Source organism: Octopus sinensis, linkage group LG11 (genome assembly GCF_006345805.1).
Source record: "Octopus sinensis linkage group LG11, ASM634580v1, whole genome shotgun sequence".
Classification (NCBI taxonomy): domain Eukaryota; kingdom Metazoa; phylum Mollusca; class Cephalopoda; order Octopoda; family Octopodidae; genus Octopus; species Octopus sinensis.
This window is the reverse complement of record NC_043007.1, coordinates 37,236,194-37,261,260: the sequence shown is the minus strand read 5'-3', so window position 1 is coordinate 37,261,260 and position 25,067 is coordinate 37,236,194. Positions and strand designations below refer to the sequence as shown.

At 36.5% G+C, this 25,067-nt stretch overlaps 1 protein-coding gene across 2 annotated transcripts in view; it reads left to right on the top strand.

Annotated features, from left to right (window-relative positions):
* Positions 1–12,509: 12,509 nt before the first annotated feature.
* The window catches only part of LOC115217439 (3-oxo-5-alpha-steroid 4-dehydrogenase 1), a 49,937-nt gene continuing 37,379 nt past the window's right edge, over positions 12,510–25,067 (top strand). Inside the window, exon 1 of one of the 2 annotated variants that reach the window (XM_029787138.2) lies at positions 12,510–12,624. The gene's annotated coding sequence lies outside the window, so the exon portion shown is untranslated. Of the gene's footprint in view, positions 12,625–14,964; positions 14,985–25,067 lie in introns of those variants that run through there. The other variant, XM_029787140.2, reaches the window with a different exon arrangement.

The window sequence follows — 25,067 nt, the reverse complement described above, 5'->3', positions numbered from 1 at the left end:
TAATACTCGTTAACTATCATTCAATATCAATAAAAGGAGACAAATACACATGCATACATATATATGACTGGCTTCTTTCCATCTACAAGATCCACTCACAAGGCTTTGGTTGACCTTGGGCTATTAGCAGAAGACACTTGCCTAACTTACTATGCAACAGGACTGAAGACAAAATCATACAGTAGTTAAGTGAACTTGTTAATACAAATTATGCTTATAAGAAATGTAGTTCTAACTGGAAATCAGTGAACTACATCAATAGATGAATATAGATATTTGAATGATCACACTTTTTATTTAGTATTTTATCAACAGATTTAATGAAAATAGTTTGCTTTCCAAAATTTGTTTTGGTATCACAACACTCATCATAATAGAGTAGATTAAGTTTCCCTGTTTGTTCATATGTGCAATGTATATATATATATTTATATAATTGGAGCATATGATACCTTTCTCTGCAACATTGATGGCTTGTGTATTATTTTATCCCTAGTTGAGTGGAGAGAAACAAAATTTTAAAAAACTTAATACATGTCCAAAAAGTTTTTTCTACTTTCAGTGTGGATATGCAATGATATCAAGCATGATATTTTAGAGATCTTCAATAAATTAATTAAACAGTTGATAAACACATAGTATTCTTTACAAGTTTAACTACAGGGATAGGTTGCTTTTAATGAAATAATTATTTGATCAGGGGATAGACAGAATTGTTAAAGTGCCAGATAACATGTCTTGTAAAATTTCCCCTGGCATTCTACATTCTGAATGAACTTTTCCTTTCATCTCTCTAGAGTCAATAAAATAAAGTATCCATCAAGTACTGAGGTCAATGTAATTGACTAATCCATTCCCATCAAAATTGTCAACTTTGAGCCTAAATTAGAGACAGTTATTATTATGGAGAGGGAGGCTGTGAACTGGCAGAATCATTAGCATGCCAAGCTAAATGTTTAGCAGCATTTCGTCTATGTTCTGAGGTTGACTGCCTTTCATCCTTTCAGGATCAATAAAATAAGTACCAGTCATGTACTGGGGTTGATATAATCAACTAGCCCCTCCACAAACATTTCAGGCCTTGTGCCTTTAGTAGAAAGGATTATTATTAGGGAGAGGGAGTGGAAGAACATTAATGCTGACTATAGTGCCTTGCTGTATTTCTTTTGGCTCTTCATGTTCTTAGTTCAAATCCTGCAATGGTTCCGCTTTGCTTTTCATCCTTTTGCACTCAATAAAATAAATTACCTGTGAATTCTTAGAGTCAATTTAATCACTGGCACTCATACTTACTGGCCCTGTACCTAAGCTAGAAATAACAGTTATTATTTGCTTGAAATTACTTAGTCTGTATACCTATTTAGATGTCTCTTACTTTTTGTAGTCACTCTTAATAACTGATCATCAATTTATAGAAATACTTGTAGTGCTTGTAAATTGTCTTTGAATTTCATTATAAAAACAATTATTAACCATCATCTGGATATATAACTTAACTGCTCTGTTTGATTAAAAGTTACAATATTTTTATTACAAATATCAGGAAGGTAGAAGATGGTAGAATTGGTAATATGTCTGGCAAAATGTTTTACGGCATTTAGCCATGTCCTTTATTTTTTGTGTTCCATTCATGCCAGCTTTCATCCATCTAAGGTCAATGAAATAATAACCAGGTGAATACTGGGATCATATTTATCCACTATGTCCTTTCCTCAAAAACCAAGGTCTTATGTCTATGTTATAAATTATTATTATTATTAACAGAGCTTAGTAAGGTGGTTACATGACAGAAATGGTTAAAATGCTCACACACACATATGTTTCATGCCTGAAAAAAAATAGAAGGACCCATTGAAAAGTGTTGTCCCTGAGAGACAAAAAAGTACAAGTTGGTCGTGGCTAAAGCAAACACCTTTCAGTATAGGCCTGCTTAGTCAAGGCTGAAGTGGGTTACACAACAACATACATGTTTTATGAAGAAATAATTAATAGGATATGCAGTCAATGATGTTGAAGAAAAAGGTACAAAGGCAACCTTTGGTGAGCAAGCCTGTGTAACTTAAAACAGCAAGATACAGGATATTTTATGGTGTAATCTTTACAAGAAAAGCATTTACACCATTTGAAGTAAACAAAGAAATCATCTGGGATTCAAAAGCAGAGAGGATGCCTGATGAAAAGTGTAATATCTGGGTTTTGAAACAGTGCCTCTTCATGCACTTCGACCCTGGAATTACAAAAATGATAACATATCCATAATTTTACACCACAATATTCACATTTTCTGAAAGACTACCTTGATGATAAATGTGTGTGTGTGTGTGTGTGTGTGAAGACCACCTTGGGGACAAATGTGTGTGTGTATATATATATATACATATATGTATGTACATATATATAGGATGCAGCAAAATAAAATCTCCCAGATCCACATTTCTTAGTAGATGTGAATCTGGGATTTTTTTTGTTATACTGTGTGTGTGTGTCTGTATATATATGTATATGTATATATATATATTCATTCATTCAGAGTTGAGGTTTCAATGTTGCTATTCTGAGGCACATTTTGTTTCTGTTCCTAGAAATTGGAAAACTCAAAAGTAACAACAGTTTTGAATGATAAACTAAAACTTCATGCATGTAGCAATTTTCTTTTTTGTCTTGTTTGTAAATCCAAACACATTACATGTGTTTATTATTTTCTTCATTTCAGTCATTTTACCATGAATATGCTTAAGCACTGCTCTCAAAGGTATAGTCAGTTTTGTGAGTTCCCTAAAACTTGGTTTCATTGACTTCAGAAAGATGAAAAGCAAAGCTGCCTTGTATATGATTTGAGTTTCTGAATGCAACTAAATATCACAAATCATTATCCAACGTTTTACTGATTCTCTCATTTGATATAGCTAACACTAAAACAGTCAACTAAAGGTCTGTGACATTTTAGTGCTCCTTTGTCAATTACGTAGGGCTCAATACAGCACACTATTTTCATAATCTTCCCCTCTCTCTCTCTCTCTCTCTCACTCTGCTGTTCGTGGAGCAAGGTCGGTTACAAGCATCTTGACTGCACTGAACTATAGCTAACTTGCTCAAGGCATACTACATAAAATTTAAGTCTTCAGGGATGCTCTTACATATTGCTACACAAACATGAGTGTGTGTGTGTGTGTGTGTGTAAACAAACATGCACATATGGAGCAGCTTTTCACAATCCTCTCACAAATGCAATTATGCTTTTGTAAGAGAAAATATAATCTATATGTGTGTGTGTTTATGTATGTATTTCTATATGCGAAAACACACACACATTGAACACTGAAAATGTAATTAGTATTTCGATTATAACAAGGACACTGAGATAGTGTCTAAAGTCCTTCTGGTGACGTTGATCGCCTGGGGCTAAAAGCATCAGTAACACCCCCCTCCCCCAGTGGCTAGCCACATTCAGATGGCTGATACCCTTTACGTTGTCGAGCGGTTACTGTTTATATCTCGTTCAGAGATTTATTATTGTTCTCGTTCAGAGATTTATAATACCAATTATGTTTTCTTTAATGTGGCTTGAATTCTACACACTAACCTGTCTGCAGATATGATGGCTTGGGTCTTACTGTGCTGGATATAGGAGTGGAGTATGGATCTTTCTACCAAGCCCAAACATTTAGTTGCATGTTGTGTCCTCTAGTGCAACACACACATACACACACACTTGTTAATTCAATATGAGTATAAACTTTGTCTGCTTAACAAAGCTTGTCTACAGGTATCAGTAACAAATGCTATCATATAACGAAATTGATATATTACTGGGGGTGGGGATACACATATATATTAACAAAAAGGAGGTAGTCAGGATTTAGATAAAAACTATTGACAAAAGCACTAAATAAAAAGTTTTTTTTTCCAAATCCTGACTATCTCTTTTTTGTTAATATATAAAATCTGTCCGCTACTTCAAACATGTGGCACGTAAAAAGCACCCACTTCACTCACGGAGTGGTTGGCATTAGGAAGGGCATCCAGCCGTAGAAACATTGCCAGATCAGACCGGGCCTGGTGCAGCCTTCTGGCTTCCCAAACCCCAGTTGAACCGTCCAACCCATGCTAGCATGGAAAGCGGACGCCAAACGAAGATGATGATGATGATGATATATATACATACATACATACTTGGTTTTTATATCTGGTTTGCAAGAGTCTTTATGTGTTGAAACAAATTTTGTTGTGTCTGGGGAAAGTCCTAGTGCCTTAATATAACACACTCACCAGTTCAATCTCCACTCATTTATTTATTTATTCTAGAAAGCATTTTTGTCGCTGTATTTGCGACGAAAGGTTTCTGGGATAAATAAAAGAGTGGAAATTGAATCGGTGAGTGCACTATGACTCTCCCCAGGCACAATATATATATAAATACTCTTTTATATATCTTTTCATATATGTGTGTACACGTACGTACGGTACGACAGCTGTGAGGTTAAGTTATCTGGACTACTGACAATATGGTCAAGAATTCAAATTTTATTGTACGACCTTTTATGCTGTGCCTTTTAGCAAGGGACATAACTCTGCCGCACTATTCCTGCCTGGTGAAAAAAACGCTGGTTTCCCTCAATATTGTAGTTAAGTGGTTTATGTTTATAAACGACGTCGAGCTGTAATAATTTTTGCTCTAAAATTTATCCAGTGCTATAGTTTAAACACAAACGTAAAACAGCTGTATGCATATATCTATATATATATATATATAAATAAGTTCAGCAAAATTTAGATTCAAATGAATATGGTACTTATGCACCAGAATTTTGTATGGTGTTATCCATATAAATCCATGGGGTGGTTATAATCAAAATAAGCAACAAGAATATCTTCGGTAATTTGGTACGATCGTTTCACGCTACATCATTTTATTAAATATTGTAAGTATTACAGCAGTTTTAAAATGTTGAGCAATCATTGCTCAACATTTTAAAACGACTGTTATACTTACAATATTTAATAAAATGATGTAGCGTGAAACGATCGTACCAAATTACCGAAGATATTCTTGTTGCTTATTTTGATTATATAAATATATATATATATGTATGTATGTGTGTCTGTGTATTTTTATTATTTTATTAACATTTATGAAATTCAATTTAAATTTGTACTGTAAAACTATAAAATGTCATTAAATGGAAAACAGATAATTGTTTTAAAGAGTTGTTTTATTTCAATGTTGAATTAATACATAATATAAAATCTAACGTCATCAGAACTTTATAAATTTCTGAAAGAACATTAAATGATTTTTTTTTTTTAAATTTTCAAATAGTATATCAAGATATAAACAAACAGTGTGTAAGTATCAGGTTGAAAAACTCTTTTGGAATGAGAAAAGTTGAAGGCATCCTTTGATCTTCTATCCAAAAGGATTTTTCAACACATTCAGTTTATAATATTGTTGAAATATTCCATCAGCAAAACAAATTGGCTAACCAGCTAACTAAAATAAATAAATAAAAGTATAATGTTACTTTCAGTTTGAACGTTGGTACATTTGTGATTATTTCAGAGTTGCGATCTTTTCGGTTTGAACGGTAGTTTTTTCCTAGCGGTGTCATATGAAATTGTTACCCATTATTATGACCCTAGTATCGATCTATTGCATTTCAATCTGTTTTAGGGGTGGGGGGAAGGGTATCTTTTTTTCTTCACAAATGTAAATAAACCCAATCTGTTTCTTAAACGAGGGACATATTCATACGGCACAGAATGTTTTTTTTACCTCAACAGACATCATTGATTGGTTGAAATTGAAACAAATATCTTACAAACTATAGAATTTTCTCAATAAAGCCAAGAGAAAAAGATGTTTTATAAACACATTCTACCAGTATACGAACTTTAAAATTTTTTAGTTACGTGGAGATGATTTTAAAAAACTGCTGTTCAAACCGAAAAGATCCGAAATGTGCTGAAACAACCAGTATCTATCAATGGCCTGAGTTAGAAAATTATTTATAAGGTTAGCTCATTGAACGAAATATTTACATTGCCACTTGACATCAGGAAATATAGCTGAGCACTTAAACGGATTAAAAACACGGCCAAATGAAGCCGAAAATTCCAAAGCAACAGAAACAAACTAATGTTTTAACTTAATAAACAAAAAAACCCTGCAACTTTGTTTAAAAATAGAAGAGAAGTTCACAGAAACTCTTAGCAGACCTTGAAAGGAATAATTTATAAATTTCCAAAGATAGACTGAAGAAGTAGTCTCAGATTGGGTTTGCTCATCAATAAAACAGCTGACATCAGAAGCCAAACAAATTATTTTAATAGAAAGTGCAAATCATGAAATGACAAATATAAAGAGAATAAAGTTAGTCGTACTACATAACAGCACATTACTTAACTGCATAAATTATTATTATTATTATGGCTGACCATTGGTAACGAGAGACACACAAATAAGAAAGAAGAAAGCAAAGGACCACTGATGATGTCACAGGAGTGTGAGGAAAGAACTCTGGCCGAAATAAGATTAAGATTAATGTAAAAAATAAATAACGCTGAAGCAAAGTAACACCAAAGATATAGTGTGTGTGTTTTTATTGGCTAAACTGGCAAAATGACCATTCCTAAATACAACAATATCTGTTTCAACACACGATTTCACATCAAAAATCTTGCAAAACAAATATATAAACATAAAAATTATTATTATTATTATTCCACTGAAGCTGACCTGGCACTAAACAACAAGATATGGTTGATGTAAGAACCTGTTGATTATACTGCAGTGGAACATTACATTCTTGGAAGATAAACTTTGACTTCTTTAGCTCATTTCTAAATTAAAATTAGGAATCAGAAGTGTAACCCATGCAAGCAGTGAAAACTGGACTTTAAAACAATGAGGAGGAGGAAGAGGAGTTTTTTGGGTTTTTTTTCAATCAGTTTGACATTTCAAACCAAACAAAAATGTTTTATTTCATTTTTTTCCTTAAGTAAAGAGATTAAAAAATAAATCTAAAAAATGTAAAAGTACACATGTAATTTTAACAGAAATTATTTGTTAAAAAAATATTGAAAAATGTTAATTTAAAGCTTGCTGGTCTGGGAAACAATTTGTGACATGCATTGAACAGTTGTGGTATTTAGTTACCTCCCTTACATGTTTCTGCCTTCAGTTGCTACTGGAAAATGACTTTACGTTTCATCTCCCTGGGGTAGATAAATTATGCGCTTGTAATGGACTCGTCCCCTCCCAAAAAATTGCTGCCCTTGTGGCAAAATTTGAAACCATTATTATGTAGCAGTTTGAAAATAGTTCAGATGATTTCTTTCTTATGTTTTAAAGTGACTGAAGCAGCTGTTTAACCTTTACAATTTTGAAGTCGGTGGTGAAGAACAACCATAATAGTTAGGCTCTTGTGATTCTACCCTTTGTAACATTAAGAAATAACTAATAAAATTGAATATTAAAAAAAAAAAATTATAAATTATTTTTATTTCTTCATTGCTCTTATTCCACAACCAGCTTCAGTCTCATACCAATTCTTGCCAACTGACATTTTATCTCTCTATCAACTCTTTTACAAACAAATAATCAACTATTGACGATAAAACTACTTAAACAGGAGTGGCTGTGTGGTAAGTAGCTTGCTAACCAACCACATGGTTCTGGGTTCAGTCCCACTGCATGGCATCTTGGGCAAGTGTCTTCTGCTATAGCCCCGGGCCGACCAATGCCTTGTGAGTGGATTTGGTAGACGGAAACTGAAAGAAGCCCGTCGTATATATATATATATATATATATATGAATGTGTTTGTGTGTCTGTGTTTGTTCTCCTAGCATTGCTTGACAACCGATGCTGGTGTGTTTATGTTCCCATCACTTAGCGGTTTGGCAAAAGAGACCGATAGAATAAGTACTGGGCTTACAAAGAATAAGTCCCGGGGTCGATTTGCTCGACTAAAAGGCGGTGCTCCAGCATGGCCACAGTCAAATGACTGAAACAAGTAAAAGAGTAAACAAATGAATAGAACTACATCAACAACAACAACAACAACAAAATATATGACAAAGAGAAGAAATCAGTTTAAGTAGTTTTATCGTCGATAGTTGATTATTTGTTTGTAAAAGAGTTGATAGAGAGATAAAATGTCAGTTGGCAAGAATTGGTATGAGACTGAAGCTGGCTGTGGAATAAGAGCAATGAAGAAATAAAAATAAGAAATACAAAAGCAGAAAGTGAAAGAAAACTGATTAAAAGAGAGAAAAAGGGTAATGCAATGGTAAGGAGATTAAGGAATTCTTTTTTTTTACTATAAATGTCAGTGTTTTTATGTCAAACTCAACATCGTCATCACTGATTTCTTCTCGTTATTGTTCATCGGAAGTTTTTCAATCAGTGTTCACCAAAATTACACAAATCTGTAATGGCCATCGACTACCATTGATTAATTGTTCTTTTATGTTTTTTTAAATTTTTTTATTTCATTTCTTTTTGTGAAGAGCCAGTATTTATTTATTCATTTTTTTTAACAAATACACTGTTTTTGTATTTGGCTTGCAAGGTTCTTGATGTAAATTCGTATATTGAAACAAATTTTGTTGCCTTGGGAGGGCCATTATGCCAATAATAATAGCAACACAGGTTCAGTTCCACTTCTTTATTGTTAGTCAATTGGTTAAATGTCTAACCAACTAACTAATCAATTGTTTGTTTAACAAATAGTTTTTTTTTCTGAAGTCTAATCATGCCCATCATGTCTAAGACTTTCCTTTCTATCATCATTATCATCAATTTACATAAGCAAACTTCTTTTTTTCAATTCTATATTTAAGAGATGAGGAATTATTTACATTTGACGGATACTCATCCTCATCTTGTACAAGATGAGGACAAACATCTGTCAGATGTAAATAATGTTCTTTTCTGTTTCTCCCTTGGTAGATATACTTGTCTCCTAGCTTCCCTTCTGGCTATCTGATGCAGTTCCTTGCTGCCCCCTCTCTTTTGGTCCTGCTTCTTTGCTCTAATGGCACTGTCTACAGAATTTTTTGACCACCACGTTACCCTGAGTCTGCAAGGGACTTTGCCCGAGCCACAGATTTGGCCTGTGGCACTCAGCAAGCTGTCTCACAGGAATTCCCAGTTGCCCTCTATGTCACAAGTTTGTAGCTGCTCCTTCCTCTCATCAAATTTCTCAGTTAGGATGTCCCTAAATCTCTGACCATATGAATGGACCATAATATTCCAGATCCTTCTTTTTCAGATTGGTCTGCTTCTTGACATTGTTCTGGCCTGGAATCTAGAGTTACTAATGACTAGTCTATGCTGGGAGGTACATTCTTCACTAGAGAGAGTCTTTGCATTTAAGAGCAAACATGCATCCCGCTGCCTGGTGAGAATGAAATCTATCTGGCTAGCAGAGTCACCTGATTGATAGGTTATCTGGTGGTTGACTGGCTGGCTTCCTGAAGTTGGTGTTGCAGATCAAAAGGTTATTCGCATCACAGAACTTCAGTAGCCTTGTTCTATCTTCATTTCGTGAACCAATTTAATGGCCCTCATGAACACCATGGTAGATACCAGGCTGCTGTCTGACATGCCCATTGAAATATACATACATACATATATATGGTGACTCGCTGTGCTTGAGGAGATCTATTGAGTCAAGTACATCAACATCAGCATCAAAATAAAAATCAAATGGAAATTGTAGTTATGTTACCCATGCCGGTAGCACATAAAAAGCACCATCCAAACATGGCTGATGCCAGTGTCGCCTGACTGGCGTCCGTGTCAGTGTCACATAAAAAGCACCAACTGATCGTGGCCGTTTGCCAGCCTCCTCTGGCCCCTGTGCCAGTGGCATGGAAAAAGCACTCACTACATTCATGGAGTGGTTGGCATTAGGAAGGGCATCCAGATGTAGAAACACTACCAGATCAGACTGGAGCCTGGCACAGCCTCCTGGCTTCCCAGACCCTGGTCGAACCGTCCAACCCATGGAAAACGGACGTTAAATGATGATGATGATGATGATATATATATAGTTATACTTCTGAAGTCTATGTTGTATTGTGTTGACAGACTTGCACTTAAAATTCCCGCGTTTTCAATCAAAACTTGTTAGCTACTATGGTGACAACACTACTTATCTGTCAATCTTTCTATCTTTCACACACACATACACGCTCTCTGTCTCTCTCTCTCACTGTATTTTTCTCTTGGCAACAACTTTTCTCCTCTCTTCTTCTAAATAAATGTGACAGGGGTTATCTACCCTTTTGATTCTTCCTCTTCTTCCCTCCCTCTAATAGATGTTGTGACAGACAGACATACAGAAGGAAATCAGCTTCTCATTTAAAATATAAGATTGGGAGAGTTGATGGAAAACATTCTCAAAATCATAAAGAAAGCCTTCATTTCACTTAGTCATTTATATATGTAGACTTTTGTTCCATTTTCATCTGTTGCTATTCTAACTAATGAACCAACAAACTAATCAGTGGAGGAGCTGCTACACATTTGCTCGATTTACTAGAAATAGCTGCTAAATCTCGAACAAATAACACCCTACCATCTTAAAACACACATGTACACACACACACACGATGTAATCCTAGATCAGAAATCAGCAACATCTCTTTATGATGACCCATTTTTAATCTTTATTTAACAAATACCCATGATGCACCCATTTATTATAACTCACATATATGAATATCCTCAAGTATCTCCACTCCCTTTTCTGTCTCTGGCTGCGTTTATGTGAGCAAAACTTAAACACGTCATGACACAAATGACTATTTAAAACTCATTAACTGCTCAAGATCCACAAACACATCATCATTATCATTATTGTTTTAACATCCACATTTCCATGCTGGTATGAGTCAGAGGCAGTTTACTGGGATGCATGCATGCATACATAAATACTCTCTCTTTTACTCTTTTATTGGTTTCAGTCATTTGACTGTGGCTATGCTGGAGCACCGCCTTTAGTCGAGCAAATCGACCCCAGGACTTATTCTTTTTAAGCCTAGTACTTATTCTATCAGTCTTTTTTGCCGAACCGCTAAGTTACAGGGACGTAAACACACCAGCATCGGTTGTCAAGCGATGTTGGGAGGGACAAACACACACACGCATACATATATATATACATACATATATATATATATATTATATATATATATATATATATATATATATATATATATATATATACACATACATATATACGACAGGCTTCTTTCAGTTTCCCTCAACCAAATCCACTCACAAGGCTTTGGTCGGCCTGAGGCTATAGTAGAAGACACATGCCCAAGGTGCCACGCAGTGGGACTGAACCTGGAACCATGTAGTTGGTAAGCAAGCTACTTACCACACAGCTACTCCTACGCATACATACATATATTTTCTATCCAAAAGGTTTTTAGACCCAATATTTGTTAGCTATTATTCTCTTCAAGGTCCACCATTCCAAAACAATTATTACACGAACACATATATACAACAAGTTTCTTTCAGTTTCCATCTTTCAAATCCACTCATAAGGCTTTGACCAGCCTGTAGCTATAGCCAAAGACACTTGCCCCAGGTGGCACACACAATGGGAATGGACCTAAAACCACATAATTGGGAAACATGTTTCTTAATCACACAGTACTCAAAGCCTATAAGGAGAATTTTTTACTTGTCAGATGGTTAACCTCTTATATTAAAGGGTGAAGGCACGTGGCTTAGTAGTTAGGGTTTTTGACTCATGATTGTATGGCTGTGAGTTTGATTCTTGGCGGCATGTTGTGTTCTTGAGCAAGACACTTTATTTCAGGTTGCTCCAGTTCACATAGCTGGCAAAATTGAGTGGTACTTGTATTTCAAAGGGCCAGCCTTTCACACTCTGTGTTATGCTAAATCTCCCTGGGAACTGTGTTAACCCTTTTGTTACTAACCCGGCCAAAACCGGCTCTGGCTCTGTGGTAAAATGTCTTGTTTTCATAAATTTTGAATTAAAATCTTCCACCAAACCTTAGTCACAATTTATGTTCCTAACTCCAGCTGAAAGATAACTAAGTTATTTTACTAAATTCTTTGTCATATTTAAAATAATTGAAAGAAACACAGAGCATCTCAAAATACAGTAACGAAAGGGTTGAGGTTACACATGTCTGTGGACTGCTCAGCCACTTGCAAGTTAATTTCACGAGCAGGCTGTTCTGTTGACCAGATCAACTGGGACCCTTGCCATTGTAACTGACAGAATATCAATTATAGAGGGACACCACTCAACACTCTGTTTTATTCAAACACATACAAATACATAATTCAATTAGTTAACAGTTATCTAGCTATAGTGTTTGGTAACATAGCCATACTTGAGATTGTGAACAAGCACATTTTGTCACTGAGAGTGAGGGGGGTTAACTTGTACTTGTTAGCTATGAAAGCAGCTTATCTATGAGATCACTTCAAATAAAAAGCTGTTGGGCTGTTAGGTCAAGCCAATATAATCTTTGATCTGCAACATTCATAATACACAATGATCTTTATATTGACTTTGTTCCTTGTAATTTTTACATGTGGCCAAGTGATGTACTGAAGTGATGAGCAAGAGGTATTTTCTTTTCTTTTTCTTTTTTTTGAAAAATTTTAGATCTCTGTACACAAGTGTTTCTTGTTAACATATATGGTTTATTTGATTATGTTAAACTATCTTAAAAACCTCACAGTATCCATCTTTTTGTGCTATAGTTTTAGATTATGTGTTTAAGGCAACAGTGACAGGGTAGATGATGTGGGCATACTTCTAGCAGAGAAATAAGTTGATCAGGTGATTGAGGTAGTCAAAGTGTGTGATAGAATATTTAAGCTTAGACTAGTTTTGCAAAGTAGCACAGCAACAATTATCTCTGCCTATATCTAGCAACAGGGTCCACCAAATGAACAAAAGGATCGTTTTTATGATATTCTTTAAGGGCTCCCACAAAGACAAATGACAGTGACCTTATCTTTGTGGCTGGTGATTTCAGTGGACATATTGGGCAGCACCTGACTGTTTTCCATGCTGTACATAGAGGCCATGGAATTAGTCCCGGAAAGGAGGAGGGAACAAAGCTACTAGAGTTCTGTGGTACAAACAACCTAATGATCTGCAACACCAACTTCAGGAAAACAGCCAGTCACTTGACAACTGATAAATCTGGTGATCACACTAGCCATATAGAATTCACTCATACAGGATCTGAATGGTTGTTAAGGGAATTTTGAGCTCTTTTTTCAGCAAAACCTGCTTTAGCCCTTTCAGAGAGAATGGAAGTGGCAAGTGCCTCCTCATTTGCTACTCCAAATGCACCATACATTTTCATTTACCTTGAGATCCAGTGATTGTTAGGGTCAATCCAAGTAGTCTAATACATGTTTGTGTTCTTCACACCAATTTTGAGTAGCGTTGGCTGTGTGAATTGTTGCAATGTCATCCTAGCAGGTTGCATAACCAACAATGTTTGTATCACAGGATGGACATGATCAGCCCAAATATTCAGATAATGCTTGGTATTAACTCTGCCATGTAGAGCAATTAAAGGTCTAAAAGAATTCCATGATTTGGCTGCCCAACTCATCACAGATTCACCTCCATGCTTCATAGTAGGGCCAAAAGTCAGAGTTGAAGGCTACTTTAGTCTCTGGACATAAATTAACCCCCAAAGAGTGAATAATGATTCCTCAGAGAAGATGACATTTTTCCATCAACCTATTAACTACTTCTGATAGTCTAGACACCATTTTTACCACTTATTTATGTTGATGGAGATCTAGAGAAGTTTAACAATTGCAGTTCTTCCATAGCATCCTGCTTTATGGAGCTCATAATGAATGGTTTTGGTTGGCACAAGACTAATTAGCTTTCCTGTCACATTTGCAGCCATAGTTTGATGGTTTTTAAACACATTACACTTTCCTATTCTGTAGTCTAACTCTCTGAGATTTGCCTTCTGTTCAGTTATATGCTTGCCCGAACTGGCATTATCTTGATTTTGGAATGCTATCATGATTTTAGAAACTGTACCTCTCAAAACATTAAACAATTTAACAGTTTTAGTGAATGAAGCACCAACCATCCACATTCCAAGAATTCGCCCTCTTTTATATGGGTCATGTACCTGCAAAAGAAAAAAGGGAAACAGAAGGCCATGACAGGTAGTACAAATCATACATAATACATGTGAACACATATATACAGACCAGAACAGTTTTTAATTTGTCTTTTAATCAACAGAAAGAAATAGTTATGCCAGCATGGAAAATGGACGTTAAATGACGGTGATGATGATGCTGAAAGGGTTTCCATTATTTTGTCCAAGTCCTGTATATTTATTATATCTATCTACCTACCTACCTTTTTGTCTGTCTAAATGATTTAAGGAAGTTAAGTCTATTTGGCTTGTGATATATACAAAATGATATATTGATACAAAATGATATATTGAGTAAATATGGAATGGTTTCAAGTTTATAGTTTGCAACTTATTTAAGAGATTATTAGATTGATAGAGGCATAGATTTAGTATGTTATAAGTACGAAAGGAGTACACAAGGAATTTTTTTTTAAATACTAGAAATTTGATTAAACAAATGATTACACTAAAAACTATTTTAGTACTAAAAGATTGACTAAGAAATTTAAGTGTATTTGGAATGTCCCTTATAATATTCACATGAAGAAGAAATAATTTTGATTGACAGCTAGAAGCTAAACTAAAATGTTAAACATAATATAGTAAATGGGTAGGTATGAGAGAATTATAGAATTAACTAAGGAGTGTATTTGCAGTTATATAGTTGTTTACAGAAACTGAATATGGGTTCAGTGAGAAAAAAGTTGCCTTGAATTACACATCGGAGGATTTCTGTCACTTCCGCCACATTAGACTTGAGCCCATTCTGTTTTGATAAAGTAGAAGTACAGGTTTTGTGGTGAGTAGAAAAGTTAATTTTATTGGGATTGTTATATTAGTTATTTAGTAATTTAAATTTCATGTTATAAGTTATTAACCCTTTAGTGTTCAGATTATTCTGTCAAATGTGAAGTTTGTACATTCAAAACGGTTTGAATTAATCATGCATTATCTTGTAGTTTAGAGATTTCAGTGATGTGATTTTTTAGTTTTAGAATGACATGGTAGGGCTGAGGTGAGAGGCGAGATCTGGTCAGTTTCAATATAAAATAGGTTAAATATTTTGGCCAGATATGGCCGGTTTGAATGCGAAAGGGTTAAAGGTGTTTAAGTTGTGTTATTTCACTATAAGTGGTAGTTCAAACAACAGTCATGTGTGGGCACCTAGGACATTCAGAGTTCATAGCTGGTTAGTATATGTAATTTGTTAGTTGTAACTATTTGTCTCTGAATATGTTCATAGTATAGGTACATTTGTGATTTTAGTGTATCTAGAATAGGTATCATCATCATCATCATCATTTAATGTCCATTTTCCATGCTGGCATAGATTGGAGCTGCACCAAGTTTCAATCTCATTTGGCATGGTTTCTACAGCTGGATGCAGTTTCTAATGCCAACAACCACTCCAAGACTGTAGTGGGTACTTTTTATGCACCACTATCATGGGTGCCAGTTACGACACACCAGCATCTGTCATGACTATGAACTCACTTGGCTTGACATGTCTTCTCAAGCACAGTATATTGACAAAAGTCTCAGACACTTGTCACTGCCTCTGTGTGCCCAAAGGTCGAAAGGTGCTTTTTACACGGCACCGGCATGGGTGCCAGGTATGTGACACTGGCATTAGCCATGACTACGATTTCACTTGCCTAAATGGATCTTCTCAAGCACAGCATATTGCTCAATAGGTATATCAGTCTTTATAGAATACAGTTTATTGATCCATTTAAGCAAATCTTATCAATTGGTTTCACATGCAAATTTGGTAATTAGGAAATTGCTCAGGACTACACTTGTCAGAATAAACAGAAGGGAAGGATATGGCAAATATCAACCACTTTGATGAGTACAGTCTTGCATAATCACATAATTACCTCATTCAAACTGATTATTTGTAAGATTGGCTAAAATGGATCTATAAATATTGTATTCTTTAATTATTTTATTTATAGGTATGCATGTGTGTATTATTTTACTCTTTGTTTCAGTCATTTGACTGTGGCCTTGCTGGAGCACTTCCTTGGACTTATTTTTTTTAAAGCCTCATACTTATTCAATGGGTTTTTTTGTGTTTTTTTGCCAAACTGCTAAGTTACAAGGACATTAACATACCAACAGATGAAGAACAAAACAATGGCCAACACGTGGATAATCCAGGTAGGATTGAGAGAGAGAAACTCATACCTGGCACATAGGGAAAAGATGTTGCCCATGTGAATTCCAGATAAAATTTTTTTCTTTTTTTTATGCAAGAAGAAAATTCTCCTGGGAAGCTGTGTCTTCGAAGGTCCAAGTTGTAAGTTCAGTTACAACATGAGGAAAAAATGGTGTGCAAGTTTTCCGCTTGAAAATGGCACCAAAATTTTCTGATGAAGAAGACAATATGGTGATGAGCGAGATCAGTGGCATGTTCCTATATGATGAATGGTGCTCTGGTTGTGTAGACGAAATCGGGAAGGGGAAAAAGGAATATGTATTCACTGGTCAGAAATTCGTCTGGGGTTCACCATTTTAGAAGGAATTGTGTTGTGTGCTGCATCTGGATCACCATTTTACATGGCGCTTGAATCAGGGTTGTGGAGTCATCTAACGGTTGACTCCTTCAGAAGGCTGTAATATCATTTGATAGGAATACGGTACAAAGAAATACATAGAACAAGGCTGTAACTTTAAATATCTTTAATGTCAGCCTCACCACATATATATATAAGCTGAATGATAAATGGAAAGGGTTTGATGCGTGGAGGCCATGATCTTCTTCTGTGTGTTACCTCATGTCTTCTAGTCACCGCGTGTTGTAAGAGAGCCAACTAGACCATGTGCTTGCTCTCCGACATCTAGATGCCAAAAAAGGAAGTCACAAAGCCTCATGTCAGAATCTCACTGCTTGGGCTATCTTAGCACGAGCTTGTTTAAACCCGCTGTCAAGGGAGGTAACTGCACCTACAGTATACTTTCTCTTTATATTTGAAAAGTTTTCCCTTTTTTATTTAAAGAAAGACTGCCTTTTGCACCCCACCACCCCATAAAATTTTTTAGAAAACATTGCACATGGTAGAAAATTGATTTCCCTGCCATGTCTTATAATAATAATAAGGATGAAGAGAAAGTCATAAAAATTGCGAATTTCTATTTAAAAAATCTTCATTTCTATATTATGTATATTCAAGTCCCAATTAGCCTAACGTTAAGGCCTAAATTGCCTAACTCTAGAAATTTGCCTAACCTTGGGACATGAATATACATAATACAGAAATGAAGTTTTTTTAATAGCAATTCTTAATTTTCTGGACTTTCTCATTATTATTACTATTATTATTATTATTATTATTATTATTATTATTATTATTATTAGAATTATTATTATTAGGGCGGAGGTAAAGAATACGTACACCATCTGCTTTCGGCATAACAAAAACCCTAACCCTAAACACCGGGAGTACATATTCTTTACTTTCAGCATTATATGACATGGTAGGAAATCAATTTTCCACCATGTGTAATGTTTTTTAAAGAAAATTTTATGGGTTGGGTACAAAAGGAAATCTTTCTTTTTTTTTTAATTGCAAAGTCTTCTCTTTTACTGTTTTACTTGTTTCAGTCATTTGACTGTGGTCATGCTGGGGCACTGCCTTTAGCCAAGCAAATCGACCCCAGGACTTATTCTTTGTAAGCCTATTACTTATTCTATTGATCAATTTTGCCGACCCACTAAGTTACAGGGACGTAAACACACCAGCATCGGTTGTCAAGCGATGTTAGGGGAACAAACACAGACACACAAACACATACATATATACGCCGGGCTTCTTTCAGTTTCCGTCTACCAAATCCACTCACAAGGCTTTGGTCGGCCCGAGGCTATAGTAGAAGACACTTGCCCAAGGTGTCATGCACTGGAACTGAACCCGGAACCATATGGTTCGTAAGCAAGCTACTTACCACAAAGCCACTCCTACGCCTATACCTTTAATGATATCGTTAAAATGAATTTTACGCAAAACTTCTGCTTCTATATATAGTAGAGACAAGGCATTACGAATGTTATTTTAGCAAGATTAAAGTGATTTCTTTCGTGTAGTAAACCATTTTCATTTCTGTAGTGACCCTGTCCCTTGATGCCCTTAAGCACGTGCTTATTTTGATTAATGGTCAATCTAGCGCTGACCATTTGGTTGAAAATCAAGCTTCTCACCACACAGTATATATTTTCTAATGTGGTTTAACCATTGACAAACTTTGACTAAACATACCTTTGATCAAACGCATTCCATCATTAATCCGTCCATACCCATCATTTGAAACATCGCAGGTAACAATGTCCAGTATGTTGTTCCTCTATTGAGGTCTGAAGGAAATTTGGCTGCTGTTTCTCGCAGGTCCAGTCACCACATAAATGCTCTTGCATTTTTTTTTTTCGTTATGGAAATGATTACCTGAGACAGCTGACACCTCTCATTTAAGATGACTTCGTATTCTGGAATTATAATTTTAATTTTTTTCTACTGTTTTTCATCTATCTTCCTCGTGGACTTTTGCTGCTGTTTTTTTTTTTAGCCCACAGCTGCAGTGGTCTTGCAGACCTCTATCACAGATAGTCCATCCGTGATCAGCGAAGGTAAAGAACACGCACACCACTCGTTTTCGGCGTAACAAAAGCCCTAACCCTAATCCTAAATCCTTACCCTAATCCTAACCCTAACCACCGGGTGTGTGTATTCTTTACCTTCGCCTAGTCTATGTATTTTCCCAACAATATAGAATTTGTTGTCATGTCGTCTAATGTGCCCTTTCCTTTTTATGTTAGCAGATTTGATTTGAGGGAGATTTGACTGCTATTTGTAGCAGTCCGATCGAATACTTTAAATAGGTAAGGGCAGCCTTTTTGGGGAAGTAGGCTGCATGAGGCATTACTAAAAAAATTCAAGGTAACTTTTCATTAGGTGTGCCATATAGGAAGGCACGCGGGCAGCACTTTGCCCGTGGAATTGCAACAAGCATGTTCATCTCCAGTCTCGAGCTAATCGACTTTTTCGTTTTCCACATAAAACGGAAAATAAGGCTGGAGAAGAAATGCTTGTCGCAAAGTGTGTTTCGTAAAAGATGGAAGTCTATAGCAAGTATGTTGCGAGTGAAAGAACCTGTTTAAACGAGACTGTAAAAAAGGAGAAAGCAAAGTCTTCAGTGTGAGTATGTGGTTTGTGGGGTCGACCACGTCCTCCGCTTCATTTTTTGTAAATCACTCATTCTCATTTAGTTGTTCGTTTATTCATACGTTTCGTCTCATTCGATACCCTGACCCCAATGTTTGTTTTGTCTGTCCTCGTATCGTCCTCTCTTTTTCTCAACCTCATGGTTAATAAAGAAATTGACTGACTTAGAAGCTTCCTTGGCTCCTGTGAGATGTTAGAACATGCAAAGTTATGCCCCTTTTTCTGTATCACGACACATAGCAGTAAAACCTGGACTTATGACCTCATGATTACTAGTTAAGTCCTGTATTTTAACCTAGCAGTTAATATCTGTTAATAGAATAGGATTAATAGGTGCTTAACCAGAAATTTGAAACAAGTGAGTCCAAAGTCTCAGCTTTCGGTGTTAAGACAATGAATATAAGACATAATGTGGAATGTACGAAGATTTCTTTGTGCTTATACACGTTTGGCGTTTTCCGGAAAGCAATCAACTGGGAGCTTCACTAGTCTCTAAACTGAAAAAATCTCTACACCAGCGCTTCTCAAAGTAGATTACAAGATACCTATGATTTCATGAAAAAAGTTTCAGGGTTCTGTGAGATAAAGTATCTTTTTCGTTGACAGTAACTTTATGGAAGCCCGTTGTGTGCATGTATGTGTGTGTGTGTGTTTGTATGTATGTATGTATGTATGTATGTATGTATGTATGTATGTATGTATGTATGTATGTATGTATGTACGTATATATGTATGTATGCATGCATGCTTGTATGTATGTATGTATGTATCAGGGCCGGCTCAAGGTTCCGGCAACTCAGGCAGTCACCCGGGGCGCCAAGCAGAACGTGACAAAGACATGGAAACTTCCTCGTCCGTCAGCTTGTACACGCCGAAGTTCAGCTTGCCCGGGGCGCCAGCAACCCTAGGGGCGGCCCTGGCATGTATGTATGTATGTATGTATGTACGTATGTATGTGAGTGAAATAAATCTCAGAACATGGTTTGCCTTACGCAGAAGTTGTAGGAGCTACTTAAGGATACTGCAAACTCTTCTGCTGGTGGTTGCTAAAGCTATCTTGATGTTGGAAATCCTTCACTATCATTGGCAGGTACTTCAGGGTCACAAGCGTGTCACCCTTCAGCCTGTACGCTTCGACGGAGAGGATCAGCGAGGAATGAATTAGTATTCACTCGCATGAAAGGTTACACCTGCGATTTCAACTAGACCCCGCCTTTGAATTCGTCCAAACTGTCATGGCTATCTCCTAGGTGGCTTTTGGCAAGTGTTTAGGCTCCAAACTGATCCTCTGCTGGAAATAGCGCGCCGAACTTGCTGGAAATCGCACCAGCCGACTTCAATGGAGAATGAAGCTACATGCCATCATTCGACAAGAGATTCATCTAACGAGTCTTGATATTTGACTTTCTTCGGTTGGTGAGATCTATCCTCCCAGTAACGACAATCGTTTTTAATGTTCTCAGTTAGCAGGAACATGTTTATCGAAGGGCTATTACTGCCACCCCTTCCGGAAAGATGAACTTACTCTTTAGATTCACTTGAATCTCTCAGTCTGAGGAATGATGCAAAATAGAAAACGTCCCCACCAACCAGCTTTTGTTTTAGGAGCCTTATCACTTTCCCTTAGGAGTTTGATATCTTTGAATGGTGATGATTGAGGCCTCATTCTCTACAGGTCTGCCCGTGTGTAAATTTCTCTAAAAACCTTATCGCCCCTCCACTTGTATCAGACTTCTCCCAGTGCCATAGAATATCTGGTCAAAACGTGGTTCAAGGTACAAACAGTTGCTCCACACCGCTTGCAGGATGGGTCTTCCTGCTTGCCTTGGACCTTAAGGGTTATTTGGTTTGACAAAATATTAGCAACGACGCGTAGGAGTGAGGACAATTTTCTCACTTCAGTACATCAGAGTTCCCGCCAGTATAGTGGTGGATCGAGTGCCGGATCCTACGGTATCTATTATCCTTGACGGGAAAGCTCTACTGACTTTACACGGTGATTTTCGTCTGTTGAATTTAGGATCCTCTGAATTATGAGCCCTCTCTTGTCCCTGGCATTGTTATATTTTCACTATTTGGTGTTGTAGTTGTCAAGTTCCAGTCGACATTGATAGACTATTCCAACAAGCTTCTGTTGCTTCCAGTATGTTTCCGCTTCCTTCACACTTTCCTAGGATTTCCACTTTCAGCCACCACTTCTAGTCTTGTTGGCGTGTTTGACTCTCTCATCCCCAGATAATAGTAATGTACCGACTGCTCTTACCTTAGAGTCTTTGAATTCTTCCATCACTGAGTGGAACTTAGAGGTCTTGCTGTACAGGTTAACTGAGTTGAAATTTGGGGGAACACGCAACCATTTTGCTGAAATTTACTGTGCAATCTCTCCAATGGATTTCCCAGAGTTATAATGAATGACCACTGCAGTCTGATTATGGTGCCATACTGGAAGTGACACACTTTTTTTCTCCAAATTGTCGGAATCTCAGATCGCTAAAGATTATTGGTCAACTTTCGTTTTATGATACTTAGGTTCCAAGATTTTCCTGGACTGAATTTCATACGTGACTATATGGTTATCTTTTCAAATGAGCTCAAGATCCGCCATGTTCCTTGGATAGTAAATCTCATGACTGTTGTTCCATCACCGAAGATATCTTGTATTGTCATCTGTTTCTGGTCCTCTAGACTGCATTCTTCCCACCATTTATTGTAGGTTCACAGCATCCACAAACAGAACTATGGACATTATTCACTCTGCCACAACACTCAAGTCTTTGCCTTTTGGTGATGAAATTCCTACAGTGAACCTCATCTTCAGCGAATCCATGTGCAACATCACGAGCTTGAGTATAACTTCTGGTATTTAGTAGTACTCCAATACACTTTAGATTAGCTTGTGGGACACACTTTGGTGGGCTTTGATGAGGTCCTAAATATACAATAGAAGTATGCTATTCCTTTTTGCCTCCTTGATGATGTGGTTGATTACTGACGTATGATCAAGGCACCCAGAATATATCGGGACTCAGCATTTTGGGACATACTTGTTGATGCACTCTTTGGCGAATAGATATGTTGGTAATCTTGGCAATTGTTTTATCTCTATTCGGCACTGTTGTAATCTTCATAATGTTGGATTATTATAAAGCCCACTTTGGTATACACAGTATCGCTATTAGATCTGTAAGACACGACTCTTAGCACAGTCTAATACGTACTCCCCGACGTCACCTTACTTATAGTGACTGTATCATTCTACTCGTCACGTGGGAGGGGTGTGCCATTATTACTAATTCCCTACAACATCTCCCCTTTTAAGTTTTTCTTAGAACTATCATTTTATTCAGCAATGATTTTTTTTATTCATCCCACATCCCTTTTCCGAGTTTTTTTTTATATTTCGAACAATCTTTATATATAAAAGTGAAGTTGTGTGTCTGTCTCCTACGATTTAGATTCCTAACTACTCCTACATTTTGCGGTGCAGTTTAACCAAAACCGGGTATCTTATAGTCATGATTCATATCGAGCCCTTCTGGGTATTAGCGCGCGTCTACGATTTAAAAAAAAAATTACCATAATTTTTTTCCATTTTAATGCATTTTTTCGCTATTATATAAGGGAAGCAACTCTCTAAAAATGTCTACGATGAGTCAACGATTTAAAAAAAATTTACCATCATTTTTTTTCCATTTTTAATGCATTTTTTTGCTATTTTTTTAGCTATAACTCTCTAAAAATGCTTATATAGTTATTTCCCTTACAAACCCGAGCAACGCCGGGCGATACTGCTAGTTTAATATATTTTTCTCTTGGCATCTATTTTCAAGAACTCTGTATGTTTTCTTTTCCTCTCACTTGTACGCCTGGGTTCAATCACTTGTAGTGGCGTTGGTATTTGGGACGTATCGTTCACCCATTCTATGGGGTTCCTCCGACTTCTTTGGTTCACTTTCCCCGAATCTTTTTTCCAAGGTTCGCCTTTTATCTTGGGAATTTTTTTTGCGAACGGTGCATTTAGTTTTGATTTAAATGTATATGTTCTACGTTGTTTTACTGCGATTTTTTTGTTTCAGTCCTTCAGCCGCATTTCAACGTTCGACTGAGGCGACTATATTTCTACATAAAACATTTATGGGTATATCCCATAAACTGAATAGTTGTATCCACTCTATACCAAATAAATTAAGTGAATGTTTTAATACATGTATCTTAGCCTTTTTCGTTTGACCTCGAAATATTACGTTACATATGCATTCACCGATAAAATATAATCTTTTACCAGTAACACTATGTGCTACCTTTTTAGATTTAATTAATTTCGGCTTACCGACATGTTTCACGTTTTTTCGCTTATAATAGTCGAACTTCAGTTTTACACTCGTATTTTGATGTTCGTTGTATTACCTATGTTTTGTTTTTTTCGATGACAAAATATTTTTTCCCTTTATTCTGATGTTTTGGCATTTTCTTTCTACAGTGCGTCTTAATTGTCCTATATTTCCACAACGAAAACACTCCGCATTTTTAAATGGACAACTTTTCCTCGGGTGCATACCAACACATGCAAAACATGGGTTTATATCCTGATGTTTGTCGTGTATTTTTAGAAAACATTTTATCTCTATTCAGACCATTCCGCACTGGTTTACTTGAAAACAATCTTTACGTTCAATTTCCCCTGTGTCGTATCTTAATTAAAGTATCCTTTTACTTTCTTCAGATTCTTTTTGCAGAGTTACATCCTGGTTTTGCTTCAGCTTTGCAAGAATTCTAGTTCTGACTTCTACGTCCTTTATGGCAGTTAGTCCCTGTATGAAAATCAGGCATTTGAACATATCTGAAGTTAATTTATCCAGCTTAATCTTCTCGCATTCCCTGATTACTCTACCAGCATGTGTGATAAAGTCTTCGTCATTGTTGTGTTAAACAATGAGCTTTTTTCACTGAAAATTTTATACAAATATATCAAACCTTCGGACAATTAAAATTTGTCCGAAGATTTTCTTGGCAGTGGAGTAGTGGACACAACAAGGTCCAAGCGGCCGAAGGCTAGCTGTTATCTGCTACGCCCGTACTTATGTATATATAACAGAGAGACAGAGCGAGAATTTCACTAAGCGTACGCTACAGATAGCCCTCCACCAGTCATTTTGTGGAAGACAAAAGAGACGATAATAAAGGTAGACATATCTACAGCGAAGAGGTGAAATTAGAAAGCAGTTGGTTATTAAGCTGGCACTAGGTCACCAATTTGTAGACGCCCGTGTAAACGTATGGCTGGCTGCGTGGTTCGAAATCACGTCGGGGTCACCAAATGTAAGAACAACCGTGCGAAAGGAGAGGTGACGAATGGATGACTCCTTTAATACACCGCACGGTCGCTTACAACTGTATCGTTGGTTGTCTGCTGCTGCCAGTTTTCTCAAAATTAAGCGCGTTTTCATCTCGTCCCAATTTTTACATTCTTCCTCGAAGATTTGTTCATATTTTCTGTAGTATGTTTCGAAGTTAACTCCTTTATCAGGTTCGTATTTGAACTCTGTTATGGAGTTCACGATATAGTCTGGCGAGAACACTTTTTTCTGAATTTCCAGACGACTTCATGTATTGCAGTATTTGTAACTGTAATTGTTGCTGTTGTTCTTTCAGTTGTCTTCTTC